The 22932-nt window shown below is 39.0% G+C and overlaps 1 protein-coding gene and 1 long non-coding RNA gene across 6 annotated transcripts in view; one reads left to right on the forward strand and one right to left on the reverse strand.

Moving 5' to 3' along the window:
• The window catches only part of LOC139771258 (uncharacterized), a 99698-nt gene that overhangs the window by 37078 nt on the left and 39688 nt on the right, over window positions 1–22932 (forward strand). Inside the window, exon 2 of one of the 5 annotated variants that reach the window (XM_071703905.1) lies at window positions 22494–22621. The exons of the other annotated variants lie outside the window; for them this stretch is intronic. The gene's annotated coding sequence lies outside the window, so the exon portion shown is untranslated. The remainder of the gene's footprint in view (window positions 1–22493; window positions 22622–22932) is intronic. 5 annotated transcript variants of the gene reach the window in all.
• The window catches only part of LOC139771259 (uncharacterized), a 116805-nt gene that overhangs the window by 22660 nt on the left and 71213 nt on the right, over window positions 1–22932 (reverse strand). The gene's annotated exons all lie outside the window — the stretch shown is intronic.

Raw genomic sequence — 22932 nt, forward strand, 5'->3', positions numbered from 1 at the left:
CCTTATTCTCGCAAGCCGCACGTTCCTGAATGGAGTCTTCGATGGTGTATGAGACCTCCTTTGAACAGCGCCGCCAATTTCTTGTACGATTTTTTATCATTCAATTGCACAGATATGATAATTGAGCATCTTAAAAAATTTACGGATTACCTTAGCAAGTATTAAGGCTTTGATTGCGTAACAGCATCTTAGAAACTAATCTCACAAGAATCTCTTACTAGAAATCGTACCTCTTCGACAGCTTAATTTACACCAAGCTTGAATAATTTTTTGAAAATAATTTTTTAAAACTTTCAAAACACTGCACTGATCAATTTTTCAAGTCATAACGAAAATATATTTTTTATTGATTAATCGGAAGACACCGCTTTCCGCTGTCGATTCGATTACAATATCCAGGTTCTGAATACGTACATCCCCTGAAGCGTATCCTCCAGTATGACCGTACAAGCGCAACTCCTCGAAGGCACTTTCGTGCGCGCGCGTAATCGAGCTGAGAGTACGTGTGTGCCTATACATTCGTACGTACGTACGTGTGCGGCCGTATCTCTCCGCCCTACGAGCGTCTGATTTTTATTTCGAAAAACTTTTTTAATAAAAAAGTTGCACGCTCCCGCTCCCGCATTCTGTATATAGCGACGGGTTCTCGCGTACAGGCAGGTGTATATCCTATATAAAGGAGTGGCGAGGGCCAACTACACCGGACCGTGGCGCATTAAAAGTTTCGCCCGGCGCTCGCGATATTTCATAACTTTTCTGTGTTTCGAAAAACGTGCACCCGGCCCGGCCGCCGCGCCGGCCCGGTCGACTCCAGTCGAATCCGGACGAATCCGCGCGTGCACGCGATTCCTCTTCACGTGCACGCGCGCATCACGCCCCCGCACGTGTATACCTCCGCCTTGCATTATGCACCTGCACATTCTCGTCCGCGTGCGCCTTCCGCGTATGGAACGCGGCGAATTTGCTGAGCGCGATGTGGCCTCGGAAATAAAGAATCAAGCGGTTCCGCCGAAATGTAATCGGACCGCTACTCGTCGACGATCCATGAAGTTCTAACATTTCGACATGCGCTTTCCTAGTACAGGGCGTTAAATTTAATGACCGGAGTAACGTTCCTCGTCGAAAAATATTGTTCTTTAGGATTTCGGCAGTTTCAATACCGAGTTATATTTTCTGGTATTCTTATAATTAAAGCCTCGAATAAAAATTGAAGATTTGTAATTCTGCGACACTCGGTACATACGCCCAGTGTTAGTTTCGTTTTATGATTTGCATAGTGTTCGACGCGTTGGGTAACCCCATTCTGCGCTCTTCATCTGTGTGTACTTTTCTACCCCCGTTTTGCCTTTCTTCTCATTTCTCTTCCATCTTCGCGAATTCCACTCTTCCGCTTTGATCAGTCCCCCTCGTTCGCTATCTCCATCCTTTTTTTCCGTTTCGCTGTCCCCTCACCCCGCGACCCGCTCGTTCCCTATCTTTCTCTCCGCGTAACTCGATTCACGTTCTCCGGTTATACGGCACACAAAATGTAGTTAAAATAATTTAAATATCGACAGCAATTCTCGACCAGCAATTTTCGAGTCGGCCATTTACGTCAAAACATGTAATGTGCTTGGCAGAATCATCAATTACATATCCCTACGTATATTACGTATGCCATACAGATTGTTTCAAAACTAACGTATTATTTTTTAATGATATTTTTTAAAAAGGATTTTAGAGTGAATTTTTCTTTCGGGAAAGTTAAACACATATGGTCCATAAACACATGCACGTTTAAATTTCAATATTAAATATGGCAATCGTGACTGGAAATAAACTTTCGTTAAATTAGATTTTACTTGTAATTAACAGAGAAAGGTATGTTTTTTTTTTCAATTTATTTCATGTTGAAATTTGAATCGTGTGTTTGATTTACATGTTACAATGCTAATTAGATTTCTTGCTAATAGATTATTGTTTTGGGAAAATTCGCGTTTGTCAGAAATATTTGATCTTGTCATCGAGAAGTGACACGAAAATCTCTGTATATTTCACAACATAGATATTGATATTAATGAGTGCCTAACAAGTTTGCAGACGATCTTCCCTTAGCAATAATTTAATCAGTCTAATTAGGAAGCTATCTAATATGGGGAATTAATGGCAATTTAAGCTGTAAGGAGCGCGCAAATAGGTATATAAATATAAATGAGGTAATAAAACCATTTTTCAATTAATTCGGAGCAGAATTTATTTCAGCAGAAATTTAATTTGAAACATTTTCATTATCAAGAGATTAAACGTTAAAAATAAATCAGCTACAGCAATGAATAATTTAAGGTCGACTCCAAATTAAGAAGCAAATCTATGACAACATGTCATATATTGAAAATCTACATTCTCTATGTATATTACTTTTAATAAATGTGGGATATACTTTATTAGATTATTATATTACTCTGTATTTAACTTTCGTACATTCGTTATAATTTTCACGTGTCCGTAGTATTTTTTTATTTTCTAATACGTTAATATCTCTTAACGTGAATATAATATTTGCAACTAGTACTCGCAAAAATTCGAATTAATCTCGGGACCAACAAATATATCAACGAGATATGGAACATATCCTGCAGCGTAACGAAATCTCGCTGCCGGTTATCGTCATTAGGCATGACGATGAATCGCAATGTGACTTTCGCGCGCCAACATGGTATCGATTATATACCATCGAGGGGGGACAGCTTGGCAACAGAATCTGAACAAAGGAATCCGAATGTACCATTAAGGGACACACTCGCGCGCGCGCGGTTTCTAATTAATCGAAACTTCGATTACCTATTAATAATCGTCGGCAATAAAAATCCGCAAACTCTGTAAATCCGTTTCGTTCGCGGTTCGAACGAGCGCGGCTTTTCAATTACATTCGCGTCCCGCGGCGTGTGTATTGATGTCGATTGAATACCGTCGCTCGCTCGCGCGCGCAAGTATCCAATCATCATTGACTTTTTACAGTGTACAGTGCCGCGGATTCGCATCGAGCACGCGTCTATAAATGGAAAGCTGCGCCGTAAGTCTTTCTCTCTCTTTCTGCGTTGATGCGCATCCACTTTTCGTCCTGTTAGACACTGCGAAATATAAAAATGTAGTTCTACACCGGGATCGGGAAGTAAAATGTAATATCGCTGGTACGTAACGAGCTGATACGAGAAGAGCGCAATCGCAACGCAAGTACAACAGATAAAAAGAATATCTGAATATGTTTTAAATTGAAACTAAAATTAGAATGAGTTTATTCGAATCAATCTGTATAGCTTTCAGAGTTCGACAGAAAAATTTTTCAAGTTGAAGGAGTTAGCAAATCGTAATTATAACAATGAGTACTGTAGATCGATTATTTAAGATATAAGTAAATTATGTTACTGTGGATCGATTATTTAAGATGTAAGTAAATGAGTGATGACATTTAATAAATTTTAATAGCATCTACATATGGTCTATTCAGATTAAATTTTTATAATCGCTCATTTAACTCAGAATTTAATATATACGCGTAGAAATTACGTAGGTTTTGCTTTAATCGGATCTCTGTTAAACTCTTTCGTCGTGTCAAGCCCTCTTTGCGTTGGCGGGACGATATATCGCTCGCATGCGCGCGATAACTAGTTCGACGAAGCACTTTACGCTAAATATTCGAATGCATGAAACGCACTCTCGTCCCTTCGTAGGATGGTACGATGAACGCGGCGGAATATAGTTCTGCTCAATTGTTTCATGGCAGCATAATGAAGCGCTTCTGAACCGGTGTCTATGGCTATTCACTCGCTGTTAGGTACGCGTCTGTTCCGCCTATGCTACGCATACTCCAGTCTCGCATTTAGCGCTAAATGGGTCTCTGTTTGACAGGGAAACATTCACAAACGTCTATCTCAGATTTTGATGATTTTCAGGGATCGCTGTTAAGAGTCTCAAAATAATGGTTCGACATTTTGTTTCATCAAAAATTTAGGAATACCTAATGTAAAAGGAGGAAGGACAATAGCACATTCAACTAGCTGAACACAATGCTAGAGATGAAAATCTACGCATAAAAAATATATGTATATCTAATAGTTATCAAAGATTTCAAAAGGTGCTTTTTTAATTTTTTTGTATTATGATTTTTTAAATTCTAAATTTAATTAAAATATTTAATAATTTATATTTAAAAATTTTTAAATTAAAAAATTTTAAATTTTTAGTTTTTTTTTTAAATTATTCATTTAATATATTGGTCACCTCTTAATAAGTAAAATTTCATCAAAGGTGCTCCTCCCCCATTCGCCTCTCTTCCCTTTCTTGAATTCATCTCAAAATAGTCTAAAAATGCAACTTTGTCATATATGCGAGTTTTCAATTCGATCGCTTAACTCGCCAGTACGTTCTCACGTTCTGTCTCCAAACATTCGCAAATTCGTGCACAGATGGACTATGAGCCAAACCATTTGAAAAGAGTTGTAGATAACCCGGTAGTTCCGGGACACCGTGTATAATTTAGATATTCCACGTAGATTGCTCTTGACGGGTGGACGGCCGGCGGCGCTTGCTATGCCGACAGCTGCAACCGACTGCTTATGTTCTCATCAGCGCGCATTAAGACGCTCTCCGCCACCGGTCATTCGCATTAGCGTACCAGGAAAATGAACGGCCACGCACTTGTCTTTCTCACGAGCTCGGTTCCGTTGCTGCTCCGTTTTTCTTTGCCCGCCGCTACCTTACCTTCATACTTTAATCCGGAAAGGGACAGTTATCGCCAACGTCAGATTCGTTGCGTTAAAGTTAATTAAGCTCGATCTCCGAGTTGGAACTCACAATAATCGAAGTCGAAACCGGCTTTAAGCCATTGACATCATTATTATTATTATTACAAATTTTAATTAACTTAATTAATTATTTAATTAGTAATTAAATTAATAATTGAATAATTATTAAAATATCTTTAATGAAAATTTTATGCTATTTCGACATATCTGTAGACCATATAACAGTGAGAGAGAGAGAGAGAGAGAGAGAGAGAGAGAGAGAGAGGGGGGGGGGGAGAGAGAGAGAGAGAGAGAGAGAGAGAGAGAGAGAGAGAGAGAGAGAGAGAGAGAGAGAGAGAGAGAGAGAGGGGGGGGGAGGAAAGGGAGAGAGCAGTTCGAACGCAAAGCAAATTACAAAAACTAGTACACATTTTTTATCATTCGTCTGCTAAAAGGTTAGTTTCTGCTATTGCTTCTCATTATCACTATTTGCTTTAACAACTGTAATTCGCCTCTAATCATCGTCCGTTTCTGGATCGTGGCACTAATTATGATAGCGTTATTTATTGCACAGTACTGTATGCTGGCGAGTGCTACACATAACGTTGTCCGTTACGTAACGCCGTACGCAGAGAAATAAAATTTCATTAACCGTGGTTAAAGCTAACCGACCTTAGTGAAACCGGCTCTAAATCACTTGTCAAGTGCAGGGTTCGGACATTTCCACTGTCGTCCTTTGTATGAACAACGTTCAAGACTTTCGTTGCGGCAGCAGAAAACCACGATAATCGCGGCGAGAGTTTCAACCATTTGAGATCCCCGATCGCGATCGACATAAACAATGCTCTCGCGTGTTTTAATTCGTCCGAGTCTCATTGGCTCGGCTAGTCCAACGTTTCGCTCGTTATCTCGCCGCGATTTCGACTTAGCTCTTGATCTTGCAGCGAGAGAACTACTCTTTGGTCCCTTCTTCGATGTCGCGTTTTCCTTTGTTTTTTTATCATCATCATATATCCCACTCAAAACCCTACAACTTTTATATTCAACATTTTTCATACAACGTATACTTTAGAAGATATTAAGGTAGAAACTTTTATAAAAATAAATATCCCCTATATCAGCGCTCGGCAAGAAATGCATTTTTCGGCCAATTTTCAACTGGTTCTATCTAACGCTATAGACGGAGTTAGCTGAAATTTCTTGCTGAACTCTGTCCTATATGTACATGTATGCATATGGAGGGGTAAAAACCAAAGTGGTGTAAGTCAATTTTTTTTAAATATTTTGCATAGATGCATAGTGCATAGATGCAATCTGTACAATATTTAAATTGCATCTATGCACACGAGAAAATATTTTAAAAAATTTGACTTACACCACTCTGGTTTTTACCCCTTCATATGTATATCTCTATCTCTATCTTTATCCCTCTATGCGTTTTGTCTACGCGATTTGCCTACATTCTTTTTTCTACACCTTTTCTATGCTTTTCTATGCTGTGCCGAACCTGTTTTCAGGTCATTTTTGTCTTGATTCCGAAATTGGAGGACTGTCCCAAAAGTATAAATTGCAGGTATACAAAATTATGCACACATAAGTAGAATCGTTTCAAAGAACCGATGAATTTATAATTTTTATCTTTGTGTTCTTAAAGTAATTTTCCAAACACACACAGTGATTATGAAGCAGAAACTAATTTAAAAATATTAGTGCGAGTAATTAAAAATTTTTGGCGACTTAACATATGTAAAAAGCAAGTCTTAATTTCCAAGCAAATTTCACTCGTACAGAATTTTTAATCAGAGACTTGCTTGCCAAAATATTTAACTTAGAAAATTAAATGTAGGAAATTAAAAAAGTTACGAAAAAGAACGGCGTCTAATTAAATTCTTGTTAGAGAGAACTCTACTCCAGATTCGACCAAGAGAGAATTTTCAGGCAAGAGAGAAAGCGCGACAGCTTTTACGTCCCACGCGTTAAAGAATCTTCGATGCTTTACGTCGACAATAAATATCGCGTCTTCACGAAAGTCGTCTCTCCTTTGTCTAACGAAGAAAGTTGGGCTTCGCGCGAGGAAAGTATCGTAGTGAGACGGATGAGTCTGCTAGCGAAACGATCAAATTTCACATGCGCGAACTGTAACTGACCTTTAGCAGAGAAAGCTTAATCCTGCTCGAGTAGAAGCCGTGTTTGGCTCATGTTTTGTTAGCGTAAATAAATTAGTTGGCGAAAATCAATCATTCATAACACAAACACCGTGACGAATCAAAACATCGTTTTCAATTTTTATTATTATTTGTTATATATAATAATAATTATTACTATTTACATGATTATTATAAGCATTATGATTATTCATTGTAATTACTTCCTGATTGTCCCTTTCTAACTTGAAATGTGTTTAATTATTGAAATACTCCTTCTTTGTTATTATTTAAAGTTAAATTTTAATATGTGGGTCCTGTCTGGAAATTATGTGTTGCCGCTTAAAGAAAACCGACGTGTATGTATTTCAGATTTTTCTCGACCGCGGAAGTGAAATTTCTAGTCCGTTACCGAACGACAGACTCGTAATCTACCGTTTAATAAATCGGATCATCGATCTAGATTTCGAACTTGCCGTTTCGCTCGGCCAACTTTCTTGTTTTCGCTCAAATGAGCCTTTAACTTTCCTCGTTTCAAGGAAAAGATTCTAAATCTCTCTGTAAAAATAAACTCAATAAAATACGTTTACTGCAAAGAACATAGTATAATATCGTTTAGCAAAAAAGTCGAGAGAGAAATTTCACTTTATTTTTCATTATACTTAATGTACTTTTCGATTTTCAAACATCATTACGTACTTTTCCCCTAGAATTCTCTCTCTCTCTCTCTCTCTCTCTCTCTCTCTCTCTCTCTCTCTCTCTCTCTCTCTCTCTCTCTCTCTCTCTCTCTCTCTCTCTCTCTCTCTCTCTCTCTCTCTCGCTCTCCTTTCCCCTCCCCATTCATCCCCCCTCCTCCTCCCCCCTCTCTCTATCAATATCTTACATATTAATAATTAAGAAAAAATGTTTCGATGAATAGATTGATCAAAATCAATAGTAGTATGTAATAATCACAAAAATATTCAAGATGTTACGGAATTATCTTTTACATGAAATTATTGTTTGATATCAAAATGATAAGAACATTTATACCTAAATCAAACAAATCTGCATCATGTCGTATCTTTCTTTTGTTGAAGGGCAGAAAATTACATTTTATAAGCGTTATCGATAAACATCGATAAATAGGAACTCGAAAAGAAGAAAATTGAAAAGAGATCGCGAGACAGTCCGTTATAAGACGTTTCCCGGTCACCAGGCATCATCGCAACCACGCGAAAGTGGTTCACCACACTATATTAAGTTAGGATAGGTCATGCTTTGATTCACGGCAGTTCTCCATACAGCATCACTTTCTCCTCCTCTCCCCTTTCTGTCATTCTTTGTCTCTTTCGCTTACAATTCTCTCTCTCTCCCCCCCCCCTCACTTCCTCCCCTCCTCTACCCCCTCTCTCTCTCTGGGCCTATGCAAGTCTTCTTACCTGATAGTGAAACCTAATCTAACCTAACCTAACCGAAAATGAAGGACCAAAAAGAGAATGAAGCGATCCTGCATAAAGGCAACAAAAAGGACGAAACTGACCCACAAAAAGGGAATTGTAGAACTGAAGAAAATCTATTCCGAAAATTTTTTCTGAGGGTCACTCTTTATACACCTAAAACAGGTTACCTGAATAACTCGCCTACTTTTGGTAATAGGAAATAATGCATCAAATTTTGCTTAACTTCAAGGGGAACATAATTTGATGTCAATAGCTTTTTGTAGGTGGAGGTGTGGAGGAGATGCGAAAGTCAACTTAATTTTTTTAAATAGAATTGTATGATTTTTTTTACATAATATGATTCTCCTAGTTATTCTGCATATAAAGATATTAAAGTAGAGTTATCAAAAAATTAATAGTTTACGAAATATTTTATACTTTATTCTGGCAAGGTGCCAGACTACGCGATAAGATAATATTTAGCAAAAATATTCTATTTTGTAAAAACCAGAGCGATCGGCAGGTAGTAGCGCGTGTTTGAGATATTTGTATTATTTGTTACCTTTGTGGGTTTCTAGTCCAATTATATATTTAGCAGCGGTTAACTCCGACAATCGCATGAAATCAATTAAATGAATGTTAAGCATTTCATCGTCTTTTCAACGATTTTTTATTTTAAATTTCAATCGAGTGCATTGCACGTCATGTTTATTTGTCACAAATATCTTTTTATTTTATGTTTTTTTTCCGCATGACAAAATGGACCAGCGTTATAAAAGCGAAGAGAAAGCTAGGCGCATGCGATACCCGGTATGCCTTTGAGTAAAGTTAAACGTTTAGTTTTATTATAACGTTCGTTATGTTCAAGTGTTCTCCGGTAACAAACTGTACATTTAAAATCGCTAACCTTTTTATCACTTAAATATTAACGGGACTTAAATTTGGTGATCTTAATCACTAACTTAATTACGATTCTATATATTCCTTCTAATCTTCTCAATTTTTATTACTCTCCCGCTGAACTTTCCATTCGGATACTTTCGCTAAATGTAAGATCATCATAAAATATTTCATAAAAATTATCTGCGATGACATTACGTATAATGCAGTTATCGCATCCTGGGAAATATTGTTACTTTTTTTCAATAACAATAGTTTTGTAGTTTTATAAATATTATACGATATATGTTACAAGCAAAACTATTATGACTTCTGGACACGGAGTCGATTATGTATCTTGAAAAAAAGATGGAAATTACAAAAGTAATCAGATTTATTAGATTTTGATCAATAAAATCGCAGATACTCTAGTGAATTTCCTTATTTTTGTAATTTTCACCTCTTTGATCAATTTCTAGGACGTGGAAACGCTTACCACGCATCAAGGGGTGACTCAGTAGCCAATCAATGTTTTTTTTCGTAAGTAAGCAGTGATTTCGTGGGATGTTGCTTCAACTTCTGCTACACCGATATGTTATGCACTTTCATAATCTTGTTCGTTTTAGCTGAACTTTTTGCACGGTTCATCTTTCCTCTTTTTCTTTTCACGTTAGAGAAAAAAGGAGAAAAGATGAACCGTGCAAGAAGTTTAGCTAATACGAACAGGCCCACGTCCCACGAAATCACTGCGGCAGCACTGGCGGCCGTGTGCAAACGTGTGCAAACGTGCCCGCCACCATTAGTGCTGACAATGTGCTTTTCACGTAAGTCTCATGTGCATCTCTGTACATCCATTGGTCCGGCAGCCGGCAGTAATGCCTGGACATTTCGATGTGTGTATGACATATATGTATATGTATATGTATATGTATTATGTCCAGGTATTCCTGTCGGTAGACTGTACTCAGTTTTTAACTTTGTAATTGCCTGCCGTGAAAATTAAACGCTACCTTTGCATGAAACCTATACCAAATTGTAAGATTTGATGAGCAGTTTCCAAAACACCCGGGTTTTGGGCGTATCCAGATAGTAGATTCTGAAAAAATTCATTTTTATTTATTGCACAAGAATGAGAAAAAAATCGTACAGTGTCAGGAATCGAACCTGCGTGGATCTCTCGCGCGCGAATTTCGCACGTTGTCACTCAAGTCACAGCCACGTGAACGACCCACATGTAAATCTACAGGGTGTCCAATTTTAAAGTTTACAGTGCTATATCTCGCGAACCGATGATTTTATTGAAAAATGTTTCAGACAAAAGTTGCATGGTTTGGAGGGGGATACATGATTCAGATGTGAGTCATGTCGTAGATGTCATCGTTTTCAAGAAATTTTAAAGGCGACTAATTTCTTAAATGGAACTTGATTTTTTCCTTGAGATAAAAGTTGTAGATCTCGTCGAGACGTTTTCAAAACACTATAATAAAGCTCTCTTTTGTTAAGAATTTCCTGAGATATTTTAAATTTTGTCCTAATATTTTTAAAATATGCACTGAAAAAAAATCTAGTTGAATTAACTGGACGTCTGGTGGAAAATGAACGAACCAGATTCTTCCAATTAATGCAACCAGAAATTCCAATTAATGCAACCAGAATTTCTATTAATTCAATTAGATTCTGGTAGATTCAACCAGTATTTTCTAGTGGAACAAACTAGATTTTTTTCAGTGTGAAATATCTCGTAAAGTATTCATATTTCGATGATTTTATTTTCATACTTTTATACGTAGAATAATAAAAGGAATTGATTGTTGAAAAAAAAAATATTATTTTGAAAAATTCGATTGCATTTTGTAGATGCATGCAATTTTGCAAAATTGCAAATATAAAAATTAATATTATTATATCGTTTTCTTTCATCTACGTATAAAAGTATTAAAGTAAAGTCATCGAAACATGAATACTTTACTTACTAAGATATTTCATATTTTATATTAAAAATATTATGACAAAATTTAAAATATCTCCGGAAATTCTTAACAAAAGAGAGCTTCATTCTAGTGTTTTGAAAACGTCCCGATGAGATCTACAACTTTTATCTCAAGGATAAAATCAAGTTCCATTTAAGAAATTAGTCGCCTTTAAAATTTCTTGAAAACGACGACATCTACGACATGACTCACGTCTGAATTATGTGTCCCCCTCCAAATCATGCAACTTTTGTAGGAAACTTTTTTCAATAAAATCATCGGTTCGCGAGAATATAGCACTGTAAACTTTAAAATTGGACACTGTATATATTGATCTCTTGCTTGTGCAACAAATAAGAATAAAATTTTCTTAAATAAAAATAAAATCTACTGTCTGGATACGCCTAAAACCGTGTTTTGGAAACTGCTCATCGAATTCTACAATTTGGTATAAATTTCACGCAAAAACGGCGTTCCCAATTTTGAACCTTCCCTTGTTAGAAGAAGGCTCGAAACTAAACATATTTTTATAAGGGTTTCTTCTGCAAACAAGCTTTTATACAAATTATATAATTTAAAATATTTAATCATCACTTTTAAAAATTATATTTAAAAATGCTATGTTTAGTCGGCACGAAAGAGCTTAGCCATTAAGGTTCATCGACCGATCTACATGAACGATAGCAAATATATTAGCTACCAATTTGGCCGGTATATAACATAGTCAACATACGCCAATATACATATGTTAAGGACGTTATCCGGTCCTTGTACTAGAGAAAATCGATTTTCTTTAGATTTTCTTGAAACTGTGAATATACGTTAATTTAGGTGTGCTTTATGCGTTGTATAAATTTCAGTACCTCTTCCGGTATAAAAAATCAAGATACTGAGCCTCAAAGTTTCAATTTTTACCAAAAAAAATTTTTTAATTTAATTTTTTTTAATTTTGGCATTTTTTCCTTATAGAACTCGATGAGAGGAGCAACTTTGGTCCTTTTGACCAACCTCGTATCTCTTACCGTTTGGCCTGGAAAACCTTTTCATTAGTAAAAGTTGAAACTTTGAGGCTCAGTATCTTTATTTTTTATACCGGAAGAGGTACTGAAATTTATACCACGCATAAAGCACACCTAAATTAACGTATATTCACAGTTTCAAGAAAATCTAAAGAAAATCGATTTTCTCTAGTATAAGGACCGGAGAACGTCCTTAAACTAACGTTGGACATTGTGAATATGTTAGTATCTGTATGATATGCTTAATACTAGCCATATAAATATAGACCAATAATAATTAACGAATGTGCACCAATATTACAAAGAATCGGAAATGAGAAGGAATAACGTTAACCAGCTAAATCCAACGATGTCGCACGAGGATCAACATAGGCCTCTTCTACAACACGTCGGATGTCGGAATCAATGAGAGAATTTCTTTTTCGAAAACGAGTTCTCCTCATTGGATCATCGGCTACGTTCCGACAGCAACATACGACATATTGTAGAACAGGCCATAATAATGCTTCGTGTCGTGTCGTCGTCGTCGTCGTTGCATAGATATTTCTGCTGCGATCAGTGGAGTGGCGGTGAGGCGGAGAAGGTGCGCTTGGTACAGAGGAAGGGTGAAGCAGTCGAGGGTGAGCCACGGACGAGACAAGCCGCGGAGAAAGGCGAGCTGAGCGTCGATAGGGGAGCTGGGGGAATGAGCGAGGAAGAGAGAGAGACAGGCCGAGAGGGTGAGCAGGGTGAATCACGGAGGGGTGCCGCGAGTCGAAAGGACAGAGGAGTGGGTGCCGAGGGGTGTCTCTTTTGAGCCGCCTGAACTTTGCCAAGTTCGAAACCGTCCGAGGCCGATGGCGACTCCATCCCCCTCGCATCGCTCTCTCCCTCATCGCGGCATGACTCACCCCCTTACCCCCTCTTGCCATATCTCTCTCTCTTTCTCTTTCTCTCCATCCTTCCTTTCTCGTTTGCTCGTCTCCTCTTCCTTCCCACCCGTCGACCCCGCCGATGTACTCGGCGTACCCTCGCGTCCGCCGCCGTCGCGGTATTATGGAAATTTTGAACCAATTCGAAAATCAATAGCCACCGCCGCAGGGAAGAGCGCCGAGACGGCCTGCGCCGCGCCTTCCAAGCTTGGCTTTTTCAGCGTCTGAGAAAATGTGATGTCTTCCATATTCTGTCTGTTTCTACTTAGCCGGCGAGGACGGAGGCATCAATGCTCGCTCGGTCTCGCCCATCAGGTCACGATTTTCTATCCAGTCGGACAAAATGACGATACCTAATAAACTCTTTTGTTTTGCCGACACTTCAAGTGTCGGCAATATAAATTATCGTTTGCGAATAACATAACTTATGGTCGACGACTTGAATTATTATCGTTCTCATTGTTTTTTTTAATAGAATAGGTTAGGATTTGTTTGAGACCGCGTGAGGTCTTATATATGAATATGAATAATGATGTCGCTACACGATACATATTTTTCTATTTAATTACGATTTAAAGTTTGAACTAACGTTCGAAGATTCACTTGAAGGCCACTTTCGGATCGATTTTGTTCTTTTGCAAATTTTACTTGGCAAAAAAAGCGGCGAGATTATTATGCTATGCCCGTGATCTTTCGACGAGTCCGTGCGTCGAGTCGCGGTCGAGTAATTTTCGAAAAAAAAATCGTAGTTTTTGTTAGCGATTAAAATCGCGATGGCAGCTTTTTCAACGCGGCGACATCGAAATTCCGTTGTCTCGGAGCTCGGGAATCGCTATGGTTCTCATGAGTTTCAGTCGCGCGAAGGATAAAAGGTAGGGAGAATCAGGAGAAAGAGACAGAGCGGGGAAAAGGGGGCGCCCCTGGAGATAGATGGCGGGGAGCTTTTTTCGTTTTACAAACTGGTTCAATTTTTTTCTCAAAAGCGGGTGAACACCACGGGAACCGGTTGTATCTACGCCGAAACGACGGAACGAGAGGAAGAAAGAGAGATAGAACGGAGGAAGAGGCAGGATGGGAGGGGAGATGGTAGACTTCTCATCTTTTCATCGTGAGTTTCATGCCTGTACCGAGCATTCCGTTTCGAATCCGATTAACCCTCTCGCAATAACGAATACTTTCTTTTAGAAGAACGACAATTTTACCCGTTAAAAATAGATTGTTAAAAGTTTTAATTTTATTACGTTTTTAATTACGTCGTATTTGACGTTATAACACGAGAGTTATGAACAGCCATAAAGCTGTCATATTTTTTTTAATTCAGTTTTTAATGCATTTTTTTATTCAGTTGGGCATAATTAAAATTTTTTTGTGATATTCAAACATTTGAAATTGAAATAATGTAATTAAATTTTTTATTATGAAATATAAAATATAATTTATAAACGCATAATTTTTTACGTGCTAAATGTGACTCGATAAAAATATTAAAATAGAGAATGCCGAATGTGAAATTTTGCAAAGCGACTTTTATGGCGATTGCATAACCATGGTAATCGATGTATTATTCTCAATTTAGGACGTTAAATCGTTAAGTATTGTTTCTGCAGCAAAGTATTGCATTTCGAGAGGCCACGAATTTCCACATCGACGAAAGTCTCATTAGCCGTGCGGAAAAGCTGAAACATTCGCGTTCGAGGAGTATTTGCGAAGCGACGTGTGCCGCCGTTTAACGTAAACGTTGTAGGTAACTTTATGGAAATCTCTCGAGGGAATTTTGCGCCTTAAATTACGATAAATTATTGTCGCGATATTATAATGCGTGGTTGCCTGTCTCTCGCTCGTAATAGTATTCTGCAATTCGGCCCGATTCGGTCGCCGGTTACGTCGGTCGTTTTCGTCGGGTTTAATAATAATGAAAATGTCGTGCTTTAGTAATGAGGAAGGTATTTGTTGGAAATAGTCGCGACCGCGAGATCGCGATGCACTTATTCGCATGCCGATCATTTATTTTCTTTTTTTTGCAATAACATGATAGCACGTGAGCAAAGAGTTTATAAAAAAAGAAATAATAGCGCTTTGGGGAAACTAGATTTAAAAATTTGTGCCTTTGTAGGTAATATTCATAAAAGTACTTCTCAAAATAACTTGAAAAGTGGTTCTTTGAAAGGATTACGCTTTTGGAATACGCTAAAAAAAATGGAACGCGAAACATAGAATTTTGTATTGTATTTCATATTTTCAGTGTCTGTCTTTTGAACGAATGCATTCTATTTTCGTATGCTCGGCGATATCGCGATTGTTATGATAACAACGACGGAATTCTAAGGCGATTTGAAAAAGGCTTTTGTGCATGACACACTTTTCCCTTTCGTGAAACCTACTTAGGGGAAGCCAGCGCGAAGTGGGTTTCCATTAGCAGCTGCGTATTATTATTTAGCAGGTACTCCGAAGAATCCAGAAAAGTATCTTTCCAGTGACGTGCATCACGCACCCTTGGCCCGGAGCGAGCTCAGGTCGATCTAGATTTCGTCGACTTTGTGAGTGCGAATATTTCTACGTCGTTCCATCGATCAAGGAATCCGTCACTAAAATTAAGATCGACATTTTAAAGTGGGACATCCAGTAGGTTAAATTTAATTGTAACAAATCGCAACGCGTCGTTACCGAGGGCAGAAAACGAAATCTAAATGATGAAAATGTATTCGTCACGTATAAGATTAGCGCGCTCTCGATGCGCTGTAATTATCATGCCCGTTATCGGTGTAAGCACCATTGACATTGGCGGCGGTAAGCGTTATCGGGGATCGCTAAATGCGGACATGTTACGGTCGTGTTATTCCAAAATCGCTGTAATATTCCCGCGACTAAAATTACTCGAGCTTATACGAATTTAGGAATCTAGGACGAGCGAAGGAGATTGGCGGGTCTCGGGTCTCGGGTCTCGGGTCTCGGCCTTCGCTCTTTGCCGCGGCTTCTCCCGGATTCGAGAGGATCGATTATTAATCGTTCCGCAGAAAGATTCCGTCACAACACTGAAAAATTAATGCCGACGCGAACGCGCGATTTTCGCGAATCTCTCGCGCCCGTTACCGCGCGCGATCGATCATTACTTGCCTCGAAACCGGCAAGGTCGAATCGGGAAAAACAATTTCGTAGGTGCTTTATGTTTCATGAGGGTTCCGCTTGATCATCGGCCAGGGAAAGTAGTTTTCTTGCGAGATTTAACCATCTGGAATTGGAATCGATTCGATTTGTCGAGATGCAGCGACTCTGTCATTAAAAATTAATTCAACATTTTTATCCACTCAGAAAAAAGTTAGAATAGGTAATTGTTTAGGGAAAGCAGCGTTTCGTGTGAGAAAATATCTTGGAGTTAGAACATGCAGTTGAACGGAGAAACGTTTGTACCTATACCATTCTTTCCAGCTGAACGTTTCCCATTTATAAACATGCGACATTTAACGATAATTGCATTTAGAAGCTATCTTGTGACCCATTTTTTAAATATTTCGTTTAACATTTAAATGAACTCTGGTAAGTTCAGGATTAAGAACACTTTTAATAATTGATTTATTCCTATTTAATTCGCCTCTTTCGAGGAATTGGGTTAGAGTGCGGAGTCATGCAATTTTTGGATAATCGACTTTAAAGCTTAAAACGTTTCTCTGCAAAATTTAGTACTTACATTCTTGAAAGCTTGTTTTACCTGCGAAAATACAGATTGTAGCGCAGATTGGTAAATAAATCTGTTTTTTAATTATTTAATTTACTTCGTATATTTTTTCCTACTTTTTATCTTTTCACTTTTTTAATACAACTTTTCTTCTTGAACGTGTCAATTTGGACAATTTAAATGTTTCAAAAATGCAGAATGTTTTCAGCAAATTATTGTAATTTCAGATTTATTATTTATTGTTTAACATGTTTCGCAGCGTCTTTAAAGACTTATCAATATCATTATTCATTAATAACGAACGTTTAATGTCATTGAAAAGTGCGCCTCGTAAAATGGAACTCTCGGTAACTAAGAGACGGACGGAAAAATAGATTTCAATAATCCAGACCGTCGCATCATTATTAATGGCGCTTCAAGATTAATGTGACTTTGATCAGACAATTGTAACGTATCGATTCTTACCGATTGTATTCCTCGAATACAGTTCAAAGCTTGTTTTATCGACTCGCGTTCTTTTATTCGTTCACAAATGTAACGGCGGATTGGCTGCATTTCAAAGTTAAGCATATTTTATCTAATAAATTATAGTTCTAGTTTTAAAGCAGAAACTATTCGTGATCGAGTGAATAAATTGCATTGTTTCTTTGCATGTTTCGCGAAATTTGATGTAAAAACTTCAATTCTAAATCTCTTACGCTTCCAAGATTTGTGTAAGATTGATGGCAGGAACGTTATTTTCACCTAAAAAAGACTGTGGCAATGAAGAGAATTCCTATTAAAATTTCACTTTGTACTAATGACAGATTTAAAACTCCAAGAATTTCTTCATCATTCGTAATGGAAATTAAAGTTCTTCAATTATGGGAGCATTTCCTATTCTGTCCGCGCAATTTACAGCTGCTTGCTAATAATGACGAACTTTTTGCTAAGTAAATAATCACAAATACGCAATATAATTCTGGTGGTCTGAATCGCAACGGCGAGTCTGTATTATTGCTTTATTCTGAAATATCCCTGAACGATTTCTTAAAACAAACATGAGAGAGCTAAAACAAGCTTCCGTGCCCTCTCTCGCGCACTTTATCGCGCTCCAGCGTCTCTCGATCAACCCGTACGTCATCGTAAACAGAAACGTATCGTACAGCTCGCGAGACTCGGTGGCGATGACCCAGAACGGAACAAATCCCGCTACGAGGCGACGACGTTCTGGATTGTTCCCGCACGCGAGAGAGAGTTTCTCCTTATCCGGAATTCTCACTTTGAAGCGCCGAGCAGTTTGCGACGCGACGCATTGTCCGCTATCGGGTTGCCAGTTTCGCGAACAGTCCGCCGGGCTCGCGCGCGAATCCATCCAGCGAGTAATCAGCACTCGGGATCTGTGTCGCGTTGATGGGATGGGAGTTCGCGCGTAATGTCTACGTGCATCGCGTTAACAGGATGCGGCCACGGTCTGTCTCGACTCCAAGTGTTCGCGAATCTCCGATGTGGCACACAGCGCTACGTTCCACGACAATTTACACTCTTCTTTTTTTCCCCTGGAGCAAATTTTCTTCACCGTGCATTCCATTCTGAACACGACGTTAAAACTTTGAGAACAGTAACGCCTGGTTTCTTATCAGCGCTTCGCGCGTGCTGCCCACGAATTTACGTTCAGTGAACCTGAAGCTTTTCCTTCTTTACACAATATCGTGCTCGTGGCTTCAGATACCCGGCGATCGGAGGACCGTCTCTGAAATATGTACGAGGCTGCCGAGCGCTTAGACGTCATTGCGTCGTGCCTCGTCATTCTCGTTGTTCGCGGGAAAATTTCCAATGATGCGGCAATACGAGCTCCGTTTTTTGAGAAAAATCGAGTGCGTTTGACACGAGAGCAGAGTTCCAACGACGAGAGGAGGAGAGATTATCAATTCCCCAAGCGCGTGTTTAGACGCACTTCGACGTCGATTGGGCGAATGAACGATAAGGCGTAAGTGTTGTCACCGGGTCACCCCCCCCCCGCGCGCGAGACTCTCGCGGTCTTTTCGAGAAAAAATACATATTTTCAGGATTTATCGGGGGCGGCGCGATGCAATTTCTCGCTGGTGCCGGCTGCCGCGATTAATCGTAAGCGTCCTGCGTTAATCGCGAAGTCCGCTCTCGGTGTCGCAGTCGAGCACCGAGCGTGAAGCCACGCTGACCGGCTGGCTTTTTTGCCGGTCTCTTTTTCCTTTTCCTTATTTTTTTTACGTAACCGGCGATTTATGACGCGCGTTGTACATTGTAGCTTTGATCCCGCCTCGCATGTGCTTTTATTTACGTTTTACTGGCGCGCTACATCGCGCTGCACGATAATAATGCCGCGCGCGGTAACGAATTAATGTTACTAATTACGATAACACTAATAACTACTTAGATCGCCGGCTTTATCTACGGGATCATCGTATATAAATTTATCAGTTACTATGATCTCAGATGCGATTTCAGATTTCACACAGGTGTAATCTAATGAGTTATCATGTCGATATAAAGGACGTAATAAATTATTCCAGTCTACCTCTGATCATTCATTAAAGTAATCATTATAAAACTTTTAGTTTTTAAATTAACCATGATTTGTAATTTTTACATCAGAGAATTTATGAGGTGTTCTTCCTCTTACTCGCCAAAGAGACAATCTAATACAATTCTCTCGGTGGCGACAGACATCGAGTACGTTCCTGGCGGTGTGTAGTGCCATATTTGGCGAGGGGGCGAGGTGGGAGGGGAGGGGGGGTGGTTGGCGAAGGCCGATCCAGAGAGGGGAGGCCATCGGCCTAAGAAGGGGCTGCTAAGGGGAGGAAAAAACTGAAAGGAGGAGGGATATGTTCCGAGAGCGCGAGCGGTGGAAAAGGAGGCAGCGGGCGGCGACGCGACGGGGGCAACGAGAGGGGGTGGCGGATAACGGCGTGGAGGAAATGGTCAGAGGAGACACACGGCGGTTCCGCGGTATTTGTAGCATTGTAGGTCGCTGCATTTTGCTAAGCAAACCTCCTTAATTTCCGCGGCCGGCCGTGCACAGTAATCCCGCCGTCGTTGCTATCGAATCGTTAACAAGATCATGCATCGTAATAAGGACGCATTTCGTATCCCAAAAGGGCTCGTGACCGTGTGAGCCAAAGCCCTCTCCCGAAACTCAAAGGTGCGAATCGCGAGATTTTAAAAGCGCGCTCATCTTTTTCATTTTTTTTTTTTTTGTTAGAGACGACAGATTTCTTAGCTACGCTGGTGAGTTATCAGGGTAAAAAGCAAGAAATATCGAATAGAACTAGTGGCATACTCTATGTCACTATTTACGACCATTTAACTGTGATTTTACAAATAACTAAGAGAAACATTTACTCTGTCGATAGATATTTTTATATAGATGTTAGACCATATTTTTTCCCTCAATAGATACAACAATAAATAAAGACAACATACATGCTCTTGCATATGTATATATAGCTCTTGATTTTTCAAATTTTTTTTATGTATTTTTGATCCGTAACTTTCCGAAATATATCTTTATTAAATATTTTTTTCGGTAATAAAATAATCAGTACCCGATTTTGCTCCCAATTTATTAGATCGTTTTCATCAACTGAACTCAATCTCCCTCTCTCTTTCTCTCTCTCTCTCTCTCTCTCTCTCTCTTATGTTCCACGTAGACGATACTTTTGCGGTCACGCGAATTCGAGAGTTGTCGAGACGAGTGATCTAATCTCGCGATCTCGTCGTGTCTCTTTTTGCAAAAACATTGAGCTTTCGGAGGAAAACAAGATTTCACTCGTGTAGCTGCCAGAGTACACATTTATCGCCTCTCTCGGAAGTGGTGGTGCGAAATTCCTCGAATGGGACGCGCCAAAAGTTAAACTACTGCGGTTGAACTGAAGCCGTGCGGACTTCCGACACCGTCGGAGCATCATATCGTTGTCCGTGTCAGATGATATTACAGTGTTGTCCGCGGAAACGCGCGGTGAAATCGCGTTGTCGAGACAACATGACTAGCAATGAGATAAAGAAACGCGTCGGCGTGTCAATTAATTAATTAACGAAACGTATGACGTGCGGGTCGTCATATTTTGCGTGAAGAAAAAAGGAGAGATGCAACAAAGTCTCTCTGCTGATAATAACGGCACATCGATGGTTTGGTACAAAAGTGCGATATTCGAGTTATTAGAGCTAATGGATGCGTCTCGCGTCGAGTCGTTGCTGCAGCGACAGAATTGTGTGTAGATGTTTACCGGTATGTTGAACATAATCCTTGTAACGGCATTGCGCTAATCTTCAATCAGAGGTATAACCTTTTACGTGCCTTTATTAATAAAACAGCTACGGCGAAGAACTCGCACACACTGAACTCGCGCAGAAATTGAAACGTTGATTGAATGATGGTATTCGGAAGAAAATCCGGCATAACACAAGGCAAAAGAAAATTACTAATTAATCCTTCCCATTTCCCAAACAGTTCGTATAAAACTGAATATGTATAAGACATCTCTTTTAAAAATATCGGCGTTTGTTGTTTTGTACTTTGAGTATATTGTTAAATCTCTGATCTCTCCTTTTGAATATTAGCTATTACAAAATAAATAAGTATTAAATTTTTAATAGAATATGTCAAATATAAATTCTTCATAAGCAGAAACAAATCGGTATTTGCGCTTTAAAATTTAGGCAGCGTATAATGTATTAAGACCCGTACAGAGAAGGATTATAGTCTCCTTAGGAATCTTTTTGCGCTGAGCCATCTATATGCCTTATCTAATAAAGTGCAACTTCGATACAGTGTAATATTATATTGTATAATGAATTTCCAGTAGCGGAAATTATTTTTCAAGCACTTAAGTGATTAAGGAGCGGAGTCAAGTTTCTACCAAGGTCTTTGCCTGCGGGCGCTATCAGAAGTGACAGCGAGATTACATAAATTGCTAGCTTTTGCTTGAAAAACAAACTCCTTTTGAAAGATGCTACGTATCTCAGAACCCACTACGGCACGGCTCTTTGTTACTGCGTCTAAACGCCCATTTATTTGCGACTCGATAATTTGATAACTCGAATGCCTCGTGCCAGCTGATTCGGATAAACTTCCGAAAACCGCCCATGGCCTATTTACGTATTTTTCGGTAAAAATATTTTGAATGACCTCGAAATAAGTATTCTTAAATGGATTCGTGACAAAAGTTTAAAGCCATGTAATATCTGAAAAATTTTTTTTTCTAAACTAAAAATTCTAAACTAATTAGCAATGTTTAGCATACATAAAATAGATTATTAATGTTCGTATGTGAACATTGATAATTTAACATGTTATTTTCACATAGTTTTTTTTTATTAATTGAACGATGAGAAAGATCTTTGTATATTTAAGTGAATGCTTGGGGGTGGGAATGGGGCGGAGCCTCAGTTGTTAACATAAAGAGAAATATGATAAAAATATTTTGTAATATTATTAATTAATACATAATTTTTATTCGCAAATCCGTATAGGTTTAACTATGTAAATATAAGCTATGTAAAAAAAAAATAACAAGAAAATATTTAATCACTACATATGACTTTATTTGAATATTTTATGCCTTCATCTTTTTCATCGCTAAAAATCTATTTATTAAGATATTTATTTTGAAGTTATTTACATTTTCACCGAAGAATACGTAAATAGAACGTAAGTGGTTTTCGAAAGTTCATCCGCTGATGATTCGGATTACAGAAATTCGTGCGATGCCGCGGTGCATTCCCCATCCTCGGGAACTTCGGAGGACCTGATGTACGCTAATTAATCGTCAAAGGAACCCATTCCCGTCGAGATGCAGCGGCGACTGCAACAACGTGTGCCACGTGCGTACTCGAGCGTCAGTACACGCCCCCTTATGCGCGCGAAAGAGGAAGAGAGAGAGAGAGAGAGAGAGAGAGAGAGAGAGAGAGAGAGAGAGAGAGAGAGAGAGAGAGGAGAGAGGAGAGAGAGAGAGAGAGAGAGAGAGAGAGAGAGAGAGAGAGAGAGAGAGAGAGAGAGAGAGAGAGAGAGAGAGAGAGAGACGGATGGAGAAAGAGAGAGCGATCAGCTGTAGAGAGTGACGGAGAGAGAGAGAGAGAGAGAGGCCTCCAACGCTGCGTATGCACCGAAGTTTATCTGTGCGCGATAAAGCCAC

Source organism: Temnothorax nylanderi, unplaced genomic scaffold (genome assembly GCF_030848795.1).
Source record: "Temnothorax nylanderi isolate EJ_2023f unplaced genomic scaffold, tnyl_v1.0 TNYL_tig0037_pilon, whole genome shotgun sequence".
Classification (NCBI taxonomy): Eukaryota; Metazoa; Arthropoda; class Insecta; order Hymenoptera; family Formicidae; genus Temnothorax; species Temnothorax nylanderi.